Source organism: Lepidochelys olivacea (assembly GCF_965140295.1).
Source record: "Lepidochelys olivacea isolate rLepOli2 genome assembly, chromosome: 1".
In the NCBI taxonomy this organism is placed as follows: Eukaryota; Metazoa; Chordata; order Testudines; family Cheloniidae; genus Lepidochelys; species Lepidochelys olivacea.
In genome coordinates, this window is record NC_140411.1 from 282,429,194 (window position 1) to 282,441,753 (window position 12,560).

Consider the following 12,560-nt stretch of genomic DNA (forward strand, 5'->3'; position numbering starts at 1 on the left):
CAACCCCCTGCCCTGAGCCCCCTCATACACCCCGCGCCCCTCCTCTGCCCCAATCCCTTGCCCTGAGCCCCTTCCTGCACACCATACCCCCTCCCACACCCCGCACTCCCTCCCGCACCCCAACCCCTTGCCCCAGCCCTGCAGAATTTCCCCACCCAGATGTGGCCCTCGGCCCAAAAAGTTTGTCCACCCCTGCCTTAGAGCTCCGCTGAACAGAAGAACCCACACTGCCTGGGATTACTGTGGTAAACAGACATCACACTCCAGCAGTGAAGTATGGTTGTAAGGTCACCATGACAGTGCATGCTGGGCCATTTGGGCAGCACAGGACATGTGCAACAGTCAGTCACAGCATTAGCCTACGTGACTTGTGACTGCTTTGAGTTTTTGAGTAAATGTGCAGTACTTTCTGGTTGTGCCTTGGCAACAGAGCAGATCTTCCCCCATTATTTTTGCTTTCAGCCCCAGCCAGAAATGCAGTGGTATCTGAATATTATGCATCACCACATACCTCACAAAAAGTCCAGGTTTGGTTCGAGTTAGGATTAAGGTTTAGTTTTGTTTTATCCAAACTGGTTTGTTCATCATAAGCCATAGTATGGCGTATTGACAAGAAAGAAAAGAAAATCCTCACACATCATCTTTAGAGCCAATGAAGAGTGAAAGCTCTCACTTTGCTGTTTAAAAAAAATTATCAGCCTAAATGTGCCATTTGTGCATCATTCTGAAAGACAGGGGAGTGCAAACTTTGCCTATGTGAGGGCTAGAGTGACAACTTGCCAGGAGTCTGAATGCCTTCACTCATCTGCATGAAATGGATCTTTTGAAACAACTCTTGTCTTTAATATGGAGATATACAATGCGGAGTCGACGGGTCCATCACACAATGCTCCTTCATTTCCCTGCCATTGCAGGGGCCTTGAGTACTGATGCACCTTAGTCCCTCCTATTCTCTGCCTGTGGCACATAATAGTCTAATCTTCTGCGGGCCTCATTTATTTTGGTCTCATTACCCTGGTTGGGTTTAGTGTGTGGGTGCTGGGTGTTATTGGTGGCCTCTGATATACAAGAGGTCAAATGATGTAGTAATCCCTTCTGGCCTTAATCTCTATGACTTTATGAATACAGCCTAGCTTTGTGTATCAGAACTGAGCATTTCATGCTGGGACTTGAAGTCTCCAAGGGCCACCACTTCAAATTAAAATGAGAGCAGCTGGACCACAAGCTACATTTCAGAAGCTGTAGCTCACAAAAGCTTATGCTTAAATAAATTGGTTAGTCTCTAAGGTGCCACAAGTACTCCTTTTCTTTTTGTGAATACAGACTAACACGGCTGCTACTCTGAAACCTGTCAATATAGGTAGGGTGACCAGAGGTCTCAATTTTATAGGGACAGTCCCGATATTCTGGGCTTTGTATAGGTACCTATTACTGCCCACCCCCTGTCCCGATTTGGTCCACTTGCTGTCTGGTCATCTTAAATATAGGCCACATCTGGCCCGCAAGCTATGTTCTGGCCTCTTGTGCTTTAGGTATAATTGCAGTCCGTTGTCACTCGGCTGGAAACGTCTTTGAATCTGCTGCTGCTCAGTGCATCGCCACAGAGGCTCAGTGGTTCATAATATAATTTTTCCTAACGGAAGCCAAGTTTGGTGGGGGAAAAATGGTACACCTTAACTCCAATAAAAACAAATTGCTTGTTGATAAACCTCTTCTTTATACAGCAAGCTTCTCTTTGTGCTGCATCAAGGGCTATCAGCAGAGAGAACTCCTTGATTTTAAACTCATTAAAGAGATAGCCAAAGGTTATGTGCATGTTTTTAATACTAGAAGCTGAAACCACTTGAAGTAATTCATCACCTGGGACTGAGGTCAACTCCCATCCAGGTTCACCTTGTGATACAAAGTTTCACCAAATAAAACCTTACTGCGCAATTTTGCCAAGATTCATCATCATTCTGTGACATTTGGTGTTGCTTAGTGAATGTCACAGAAATCTGGGGGGGAAAAATGCAGGTCCAATCCCTGCAGTTCACCCACCCGGGCAAAACTCTCACTGGCATCATTGGGGCCTTCCACCAGAATAAAGTGTGCAGGATTGGACCTGGAGCAAACAAGTTACACCGGAGCAGGTCATCCATGTCTAGGCAATACATTTTTGACAAAAACAAACCATTTTCTTGAGGTCCTGGGAATGTACAAAGATGATTTTTTTATTAAAAAGACACAAACTTTGTCATTTCATCTAACTTCACACATCTAGCAGCACAGGGCACAAAGCCCCAGCCATTTCATTGAAATCATGTGTATTCTGGTCCTGTTTTAAATACATTTTTTTCCCATTTAAAAAGCAGTGGATGGTTTCAGGTTTTGGTAATCTAGATTGAGCAGCAGATGGGCGGGCAGACGGTGGGTATAAAATAGCACTTCAGGAGAGAGCAAGGCAAGCAGCTTGCTCTCATTCATCTCTGCTTGTTTGTTAGGGGAGAGATTCTGTTTGAGGTGTGGCCTATGCATGGGTGGTGCTGATCCTGCTCACAGTACATTTGGTTGCAAGCTCCCACTGACTTCAATGGGAAGAGGAGCAAGCCCAGTGACAGAGGCGATCTAAATGCTGTATGATGGAGAAAGTTCATCATGTATAAATGTTTTGTGTTCTATACATCCTGTCATCTCATCAACTAACAAGAGAGAATGGGTTTTATATAATGCCTTCAGATTGGCAGTGGTATAAATATTTCCAGGCACACGAGGGGACATGGTTGAGAAGAAATGGATTTGATCTTTTCAGAGAGGAAATGAATTGACACCAGACACAGGATTAACCCCTTTCTGCCGGGACTCTGATTTAGTGCCAGAGAAGAACTGCTCTTTGACGAAAGGACTTGCAGTGCTTCTGAGCTGTGCTGTCATTAGCTCTTGAGTCTTCAGGGCACAGTGTCTCCCTGGCTGGTTCTCAGCTCCTCCTCATCGCTCCACTTTTCTTCCCCATTTAGTCCCTCCTGTCTGAGGCCCCTCCTCCTTCACCAGTGACACAAGCACACTGCCCATGCTTCCTCTCTCCACTTGCGGGCATTTAGCTTCCACTATCACTGGCCCCCTGGTACTGCTTCTACTTTGGTCCCCTACTCCCACCTCCCCCTCAGGCCTCCCTGCTCACTTGACTCCTGCTTGCATCTTCTGCTTCCTTTTCACTTGCTCTGTCTGTCTCTCCTCCCTGCCCTCTCTTACCACATTGTTCTTGTCACCGTTAGGGGCAACTGCACCAGTATTTCCCCTCAGTGGTTATAGTACATCAGCAAAGGCATCCACTCTCAGTTTCCAGCTCCCCAGCTGCTACCTTTCTGGGTGGAGAACCACATCTCTCTCCCTTCTGATCCAGGTATTCCCAGGCTGGCCAGGTCCCTGTGTTCACTGTGTGCGGCCCAACACAGACAGATTGCCCAAGGACACCTGCTTTCTTTCTCTTCAGAGACTGAAAACAGAGCGATTGTCAACAGTTATAAGTTACAATGGAGCACTTTCTAAGTAAACCTACTTTATTCTTAAAGTAAAAAAGCATTACAGAGAACACAGTATTAAAAACAATGGAAGAACCCACACATATGCTAATCACTTACCATCATTAATTCCAAACCTGGCAGGCTCAGTCCTTCCCACCGTACCCTAAGGATTGGGCCCTCCAGGGACCAAGGGTCCTGTCCATTTGCTGGATCAGGAAAAAGACCCTGAGTCAGTTTAAAACAAGACAATTTATCCAAAAACCCTTTCTTTATCTGCTGGTTTTCATTTCAAACCATATTGATGAAAAAATAGAAAAATGCTATGAAAATTTTGAGACAAAATGCTCAATTTCATTTGAAATTTTTCATGTCATATCATTCCTATTTTTCAAACCATCCCTAGACATGCCTCCTCCCACCCCCCATATAGTTCTGAGCACTTGCACAGAAAAGCCATAGTCCTTCTTTTAGAAAGCAGCTACCCTTTCTACCATCTGCTCAAAATAAGATGCTAGCCGTCATTTCCAGCTCAATCACTGATATCTTAAGCTACCTAGGAGCCATGGTTCAGGAGCTCAGCGTACTGATCACATTACAAAAATAACCATGTTTAAATGTGTTTGTGGCACAGTCATTTTAGGATTTTTTTTCTATCTACACAGGCCAACAAAAGAAGTATGTGCAGTAACACAAACTTATTTCACACCTATATTTAAACATGGCTATTTTTGTAACACGCTGGTTGATAAGAGCTGATATAAATTTCATCTCTTAACCTCTCAAAATCTGCTCATCTTTGATGCCAAAAATCTAATGCCTTCTCCTCGCCTCCATCCTCAAACATAGACAACAAACTGTTCATTATCTGTATCATCATCAAACTGTATCATTTCTCTCTAAATGGCTTATGTGACCTTTAGGATTTTGTTGTTGTTGTTGATGTTAAAAAAAAAAATTAACCTGCTGACAGCTTACATTGAAATTGACTCGTGATATATTATTTGCCCCCAAAGGGCTGGTTATAAGAGAAATGCCAATCCACCCTAGAAGCTTTCACATATTAGAAACATCTTGAACACACAGGCTTATACATTAAAATGTCCTTAGGATGCTATGTACACTCTACTGACTTTAATAATGTTACGGTCCTATTCAATCCTTACCATAAAGCTTACTCAGTTTTGTAAACTGCTTTGAGACCTGCATAAAAAGAGCTCTACAAGTGCTAAAAAATCATATATTATGTCATTGACAGCTCCTGAAAGTACTTTCTGTGTTTGCTGAACATGAACAGTTACTTATCAAACATCACTATAGTAACTTGACTGTTTCTAATTTCCATTCAAAATGCCAGTAGGGCTCTTGTTCACTTTCAAGATGTGCTGGGTAGAAAGCTTTTCTCCCACAGCTTGGGCCATGGGAAATTTGATCAAAACGCTGGCTATGCAAAAGTCAACATTTTAGAACAATAAAGGAACCTAGCATTTTGGTGGGCAGCTGGAGGTGATGGTGAGGCCAGCTGCAGAATCCTCCTTGCCATATTGTGCCACTGATATTTAATCAGCGCTCTCCTTTACATCAGGGAGTTCTGCTTAAATCAATGGCACGATATGGCCCTTGATGCATACTTTACTATCAGCTATTGCTGAAGCAATGCTCTCGTTCTGGCCCATCACCTCAGCCGTTCATTTATGTTTCACATCCGTTAGAAATAGCCACTTCAGAAGCCCCACAAAATTATGGCTTATGTAATTACAATGACCTATCAATACTAGTACTCGTACCATTCTGATATACAGCAGTGGCTGACAAACAATGGAACCACACACATGTTCTCCTACTATGAAAACTTTCTTTCAGAGTACCCTGTAATGTATGCTACCATTTATCTGTATTTTTCCTGGTAAAAGTAACCTCTTGCTCTGTAACTACACACAGGAATTTATAACATTTTATTGCTACCACCTCCACTGCTGCATAGTGAGAGGCCTGTTATCCAGCTGGATTAATAGCATAGCCTGAGGTTTTTAGCTGACTTCAGAGGATATATCTGAATTAGCAGTATAGGATCTGGTGAAATCGGTGCCTGAGTGTTCAATTAAATTAAAATTCCTGGATGTAAGATCTCTCTCAAAAAAAACCCCTGCGGGTCAAATCCTGCCATCTTGCCTATTCCCATCAGTGAGAGGTTTGGCTGAGTAAATATTACGGGACTTGGGAAGACACGTCATCCTATGCCTAACTCTATCCTTATATTCAAGATGTAAGGATGTGTCTAAGGTTAAGTTCACTACACCATCATAGGACCTAATCACATCAGCCACACCATCAGGGGCTTTGTCATAAATATAAAGGGAAGGGTAAACCCCTTTAAAATCCCTCCTGGCTGGAGGAAAAATCCTCTCACCTGTAAAGGGTTAAGAAGCTAAAAATAACCTCGCTAGCACCTGACCAAAATGACCAATGAGGAGACAAGATACATTCAAAAGTTGGGAGGAGGGAGAGAAACAAAGGGTCTGTGTCTGTCTGTATGCTGCTTTTGCCGGGGTTAGAACAGGAAGGGAGTCTTAGAACTTTTAGTAAGTAATCTAGCTAGGTATGCATAAGATTATGATTTCTTTAAATGGCTGAGAAAGGAACTGTGCTGAATAGAATGACTATTCCTGTCTGTGTGTCCTTTTTGTAACTTAAGGTTTTGCCTAGAGGGATTCTCTATGTTTTGAATCTAATTACCCTGTAAGGTATCTACCATCCTGAATTTACAGAGGGGATTTCTTTACTTCTATTAAAAGTCTTCTTGTAAGAAAACTGAATGCTTTTTCATTGTTCTCAGATCCAAGGGTTTGGGACTGTGGTCACCTATGCAAATTGGTGAGGATTTTTACCAAACTTTCCCCAGGAAGTGGGGTGCAAGGGTTGGGAGGATTTTGGGGGGAAAGACGTGTCCAAACTATGTTTCCCAGTAAACCCAGTTAGAGTTTGGTGGTGGCAGTGGAGATCCAGGGACAAAGGATAAAATTAATTTCTACCTTGGGGAAGCTTTAACCTAAGCTGGTGAAAGTAAGCTTAAGAGGTTTTCATGCAGGTCCCCACATCTGTACCCTAGAGTTCAAAGTGGGGGAGGAACCTTGACAGGCTTGTTCACCTGCACATCTACCAATGTGATATATGCCATCATGTGCCAGCAGTGCCCCTCTGCCATGTACATTGGCCAAACCAGACAGTCTTTACGCAAAAGAATAAATGGACACAAATCTGACATCAGCAATCATAACATTCAAAAATTTCATCCTCTCTGGCCACTCAGTAAAAGACTTAAGAGTGGCAATTTTGCAACAGAAAAGCTTCAAAAACAGATTCCAAGGAAAAACTGCTGAGCTTGAATTAATATGCAAACTAGATACCATTAACTTGGGTTTGAATAGAGACTGGGAGTGGCTGGGTCATTACACATATTGAATCTATTTCCCTATGTTAAGTATCCTCACACCTTCTTGTCAAATGTCTAAATGGGCCATCTTGATTATCACTACAAAAGTTTTTTCTCCTGCTAATAATAGCTCATCTTAACTAATTAGCCTCTTACACTTTGTATGGCAACTTCCACCTTCTCTGTATGTATGTACGTATCTTCTTACTATATGTTCCATTCTATGCTGTAGCCCATGAAAGCTTATGCTCTAATAAATCTGTTAGTCTCTAAGGTGCCACAAGTACTCCTGTTCTTTTTTCATTTTCCTTGGGGCTTAATCATGTATTTAAATGCTGTCTCAATTTTCCTGAATGGGGACCTTAATCCAATGAATTCATGAAGACACTAATTTTAATTTTCTTAATTACTATGTCTGTAGGGCAACTCAGCACTTATTTAAGAGGTTACAAAGAATGTTGAGTCCATTAGTCGTGGGGGAGTGAAATGTTAATAGCTTTGCTTAGTTTATGAAACTTTTAATTTTGGCCTTTTCCTTCATGGTGAATGAAATTATTTACCTGAGAAAAGCAATTAAAAATTAATAAAAGAAGAATGATTTAAATGCAAATTCGATCAGAGTGCACAATAAAATCAATTCATGTTACAAAACAATTTGTAAAACAAGCAACTTACTTCAAGATCACAGAGTAGCAGCCGTGTTACTCTGTATTCGCAAAAAGAAAAGGAGTACTAGTGGCAATTTAGAGACTAACCATATATACACACAGAACATGAAAAAATGGTGTTATCATGTCATCTGTAAGGAGAGTGATCACTTAAGATGAGCTATTACCAGCAGGAGAGTGGGGGGGGGACCTTTTGTAGTGATAATCAAGGTGGGCCATTTCCAGCAGTTAACAGGAATGTCCGAGGAGCAGTGGGAGGGTGGGGGAAATAAACATGGGGAAATAGTTTTACTTTGTGTAATGACACATCCACTCCCAGTCTCTATTCAAGCCTAAGTTAATTGTATCCAGTTTGCAAATTAATTCCAATTCAGCAGTCTCTTGTTGGCGTCTGTTTTTGAAGTCTTTTTGTTCTAATATTGCGACCTTTAGGTCTGAAATCGAGTGACCGGAGAGATTGAAGTGTTCTCCGGCTGGTTTATGAATGTTATAATTCTTGACATCTGATTTGCGTCCATTTATTCTTTTACATAGAGACTGTCCAGTTTGACCAATGTACATGGCAGAGGGGCATTGCTGGCACATGATGGCATATATCACATTGGTAGATGTGCAGGTGAACGAGCCTCTGATAGTGTGGCTGATGTGATTAGGCCCTATGATGGTGTCCCCTGAATAGATATGTGGACACAGTTGGCAACGGGCTTTGTTGCAAGGATAGGATCCTGGGTTAGTGGTTCTGTTGTGTGGTGTGTGGTTGCTGGTGAATATTTGCTTCAGGTTGGGGGGCTGTCTGTAGGCAAGGACTGGCCTGTCTCCTAAGATCTGCGAGAGTGTTGGGTCATCCTTCAGGATAGGTTGTAGATTCTTGATGTTAAGTTGGAGAAGTTTTAGTTGGGGGCTGAAGGTGATAGCTAGTGGCGGTTCTGTTATTATCTTTGTTGGGCCTGTCCTGTAGTAGGTGACTTCAAAAACAGACTCCAACGAGAGACTGCTGAATTGGAATTAATTTGCAAACTGGATACAATTAACTTAGGCTTGAATAGAGACTGGGAGTGGATGTGTCATTACACAAAGTAAAACTGGTTTCAGAGTAACAGACATGTTAGTCTGTATTCGCAAAAAGAAAAGGAGTACTTGTGGCACCTTAGAGACTAACCAATTTCTTTGAGCATAAGCTTTCGTGAGCTACAGCTGTCCACAGTATGCATCCGATGAAGTGAGCTGTAGCTCACGAAAGCTTATGCTCAAAGAAATTGGTTAGTCTCTAAGGTGCCACAAGTACTCCTTTTCTTTTTACAAAGTAAAACTATTTCCCCATGTTTATTTCCTCCCCCACCCCCCACTGTTCCTCAGACTTTCTTGTCAACTGCTGGAAATGGCCCACCTTGGTTATCACGACAAACGGTTTTCTCCCCCCACCCCCGGCTCTCCTGCTGGTAATAGCTCATCTTAAGTGATCACTCTCTTTACAGTGTGTCTGGTAACACCCATTGTTTCATGTTCTTTGTGTATATAAATCTCCTCACTGTATTTTCCACTGAATGCATCCGATGAAGTGAGCTGTAGCTCATGAAAGCTCATTTTCAAATAAATTGGTTAGTCTCTAAGGTGCCACAAGTACTCCTTTTCTTTTTACTTCAAGATGATTTATGTACCTGTAAAGGATTTGCAAGCATTTATTTTGTAAACTTGATAGAATCAGGAGTTTAGATGAAGGAATGACTTAGTCCGTCAGCCTCAGATTGTGGAATATTAATTGTTGCAATATCATTTTTAATAGTTATTCTAAAATTGTATTTGTTTAGATTTGTGATATGAAATATAGAGGAAATGTTAGTCTAAAGTTTGAACTTGGTTTTACATCAAGGGTATTCTTCTGTTAAAATGTTCTTAAAGAAGTATTCAGAAGTACTGGTTTACTCACAGGTACATAGACGGACAGAACTATATATTTAAAATGTGTAACAATAGGCTTTGCTTGTCGAAATAGAAATAAAGTAAAACATTTGTAATGATGAAGGATTGCATAGCACTCTCCAGATAACATGCCAGCACTCTCTGCAACATGAGTTAGGCATTTGGCATTTTCCCCAGGACTCAGAACAACTTAATTAAGAATCAAAAAAGTGGATGGCTCTATTAATCTGCAGAAAATATGCACAATTCTTTCTTTAAAATTCCAGGTGTAATATTCTAGCAGAATAAATGGAAAAAGTAATTGGAGACTGAGTTCTTAGTAAGGTTTATCTCTCAATTGCGCCTGATTCTTAAAGTGGTCTAAAAATATCTATGGAATAACTGAGACTGGAATTTCATTTGTTTATTACAAAATTTTAATGATCAGATAACTTGTGCAAAATCTATAATGCTTCCCTCTCCAGCAGCTGCCTTGTCTGATTGAGAGATCTCTAGCTCTTTTGGCTGGCTCTGCCAGCCATCCCACTTTGACTCTTCCCTGATGGTTCCAAGTAACTTCACTCCTTTGAGAAATCTCAATGTAGGTCCCAGTCCAGCAAAGCACTTAAGCATTTCCTTAATTTTAAGCACCTGCTTAAATTCTGTTAAAGTCAATGGGCCTTGAACATGTGTTTAAAGTTTACCTCATGGTTAAGTGTTTTGCTGAATAGGGATGGGTTACTGAATCGAGGACTTAAGCATGTCCCAAACAAACCATATTATTTCACAGCTTAATATGATAATTCATTGATATCAGAAATGTTCCTGAGATTGTAAAGCTATAGGGTACATTATAAAGTGCTTGTGACATTGTTGGCACTGTAATAACAGCAGTAACCTATGTCCAGTAACTTAACCTCACATAATTTCTAGATTTGTCCTCCACTATTTTTGTTGCAAATCTTAGTCATTTTTAAACTTGGTACATGGAGGGCCCTTTAAGTGGGCTTCCTACACGGCAGAGAACATAGGATTTCTTGTAGATATTGGTTGAATTGAAATGTAAATGCTGAGACACAGTTAACTTGGGCTAAGTGGGCCTTTTCTTTACTTGTGATTTTCTTGTACAGCTAATAGTTGTTCTGGTGTCTATTTCTTTGTTCTCTCAGAGTCCATCTATGTAGGATGGCACAATAAAGTCATTCTTATTGGTTATATGTCACCATACGAATCCATTTTAGTTCTTGGCATTTACCACTCACCTTGTTTTTCTGATGTTTCATTTCCCTGTCTGTACTTTTCTTTTTCTAAATTATAAAGTCTGATTTAATAAAGAAGTATTCACAAAACAAGTACCTGTACAGACAAAAGGCAGTCAAAGTATTATTTCATTTATGAAACTTGAGTGCAGTAAAGTCCAGCTTTTAGCAACAATGTGATCACTCATTGCTATTTATCAGTGTTTATTTAAGATTGTAGTTGAATTAAGAACAAGGAAAATGCAATTTAGTGTAGAAAGGGGGTCACATAGTCTAGGCCTTAGTTAATTTATCTTTTATGACAGAGTCCATTTTCTGCTGCAGGTATTATTCCATAGAAGAACATTTGTCTCCTGAAAGTGCATCTGCAGCTGTAGCATGGACTAACTCACTGGTAGCATTTAATTTGTGTGCCATTATTCAGTTATCAAGAAAAAAGTGCATGCTGAGAAACACTATGTTTATTTAATAATAGCATAAACAGTAGTTTTGATAGGCAGAACCAATTACACTAGTACTTAGCTGGGAATACTATACCATTAGCTCAGAAACTGTTGTCTAAAAATCTCTGTCACTGGACTAAAGGGATTCATCAGTCAGCTCTCCAGATAAATGCTAATAAGGAGATAAATTGATGCACTGTACACACACAGTTTGGTAATTAAATATGGTAGTATGTTCCCTTAGCTCATGTATGTGGGATAACTTGCAACAGTTATATTTCCTTTTTACAATATATTGTTGTTTATAGGCTTGAAGTGTAATTAAGCGTTTTCATTTTGTTTTGGCTGCAAATGAATTTAAAATTTCTAGATTGGATGAGGGATTAGGTTCTCACTTACATGCATGCCCTTTTATACCACTCTGGCAGTTTTGGAGACAGTGGGGAAGTTAAAGTTTGTGAGAGTTCACCTTGGAAAAAATACATCCCTATTAAGGAGAATTTTCCTATGTTGCACCCTAGTTCTCAGAATTTCACATTTCTTCTTAGAAACGTGCAAGGTTAAATTACATCAAACAGTTGTTGTCTTACATGTAAAAACTGGTTTGACTTTTCAAATTAGCATCTACCTTGAATTTTATGACAACATTTATTATATACCCATGTTGTTATATCTATTTAGACATCTATAAGGCATTTGAGTTAGTCCCACATGACATTCTGATAGTCAGTTCAATATTAAATGGATTAAAAACTGGTTAACTGATAGATCTCAAAAAGTAATTGTAAATGGGGAATCATCTGGTGTGTTCCAGGTGGGGTCCAGCAGGATTCTGTTCTTTGCCAAATGCTATTCAATATCTTTATCAAAGTGCTGGAGGAAAATACAGAATTATTGCTGGTACAATTTGCAGGTAACAGAAAAAATTGCTGCACCCCTTCCTCTGCCCCAACCCCCTTGCCCTGAGCCCCTTCCTGCACACAGCACCCCCTGCCACACCTTGCACTCCCTCCCACACCCCAACCCCCTGCCCCTGGCCTACATTCATGGCCCTGCAAGCAATTTGTCCACCCAGATGTGGCCCTCAGGCCAAAAAGTTTGCCCGCCCCTGTTTTATAGTGACACACAAAAGAAGCTTAATCTATTCAATTTATCCAAGAGGAAGTTAAGAGATGACGATCATGATAAATGTGGAAAAAAATTCTGATAGTAGGTTGCTCTTTAATCTAACAGAAAAAGGCATAATGAGGTCTAATGGTTAGAAGCTGAAGTTACACAATTCAGACTAGCAACAAAGCGCACATTTTTTAATAGTAATTAACCATTGGAACAACGTATCTGGGGCTGTGGTGGATTCT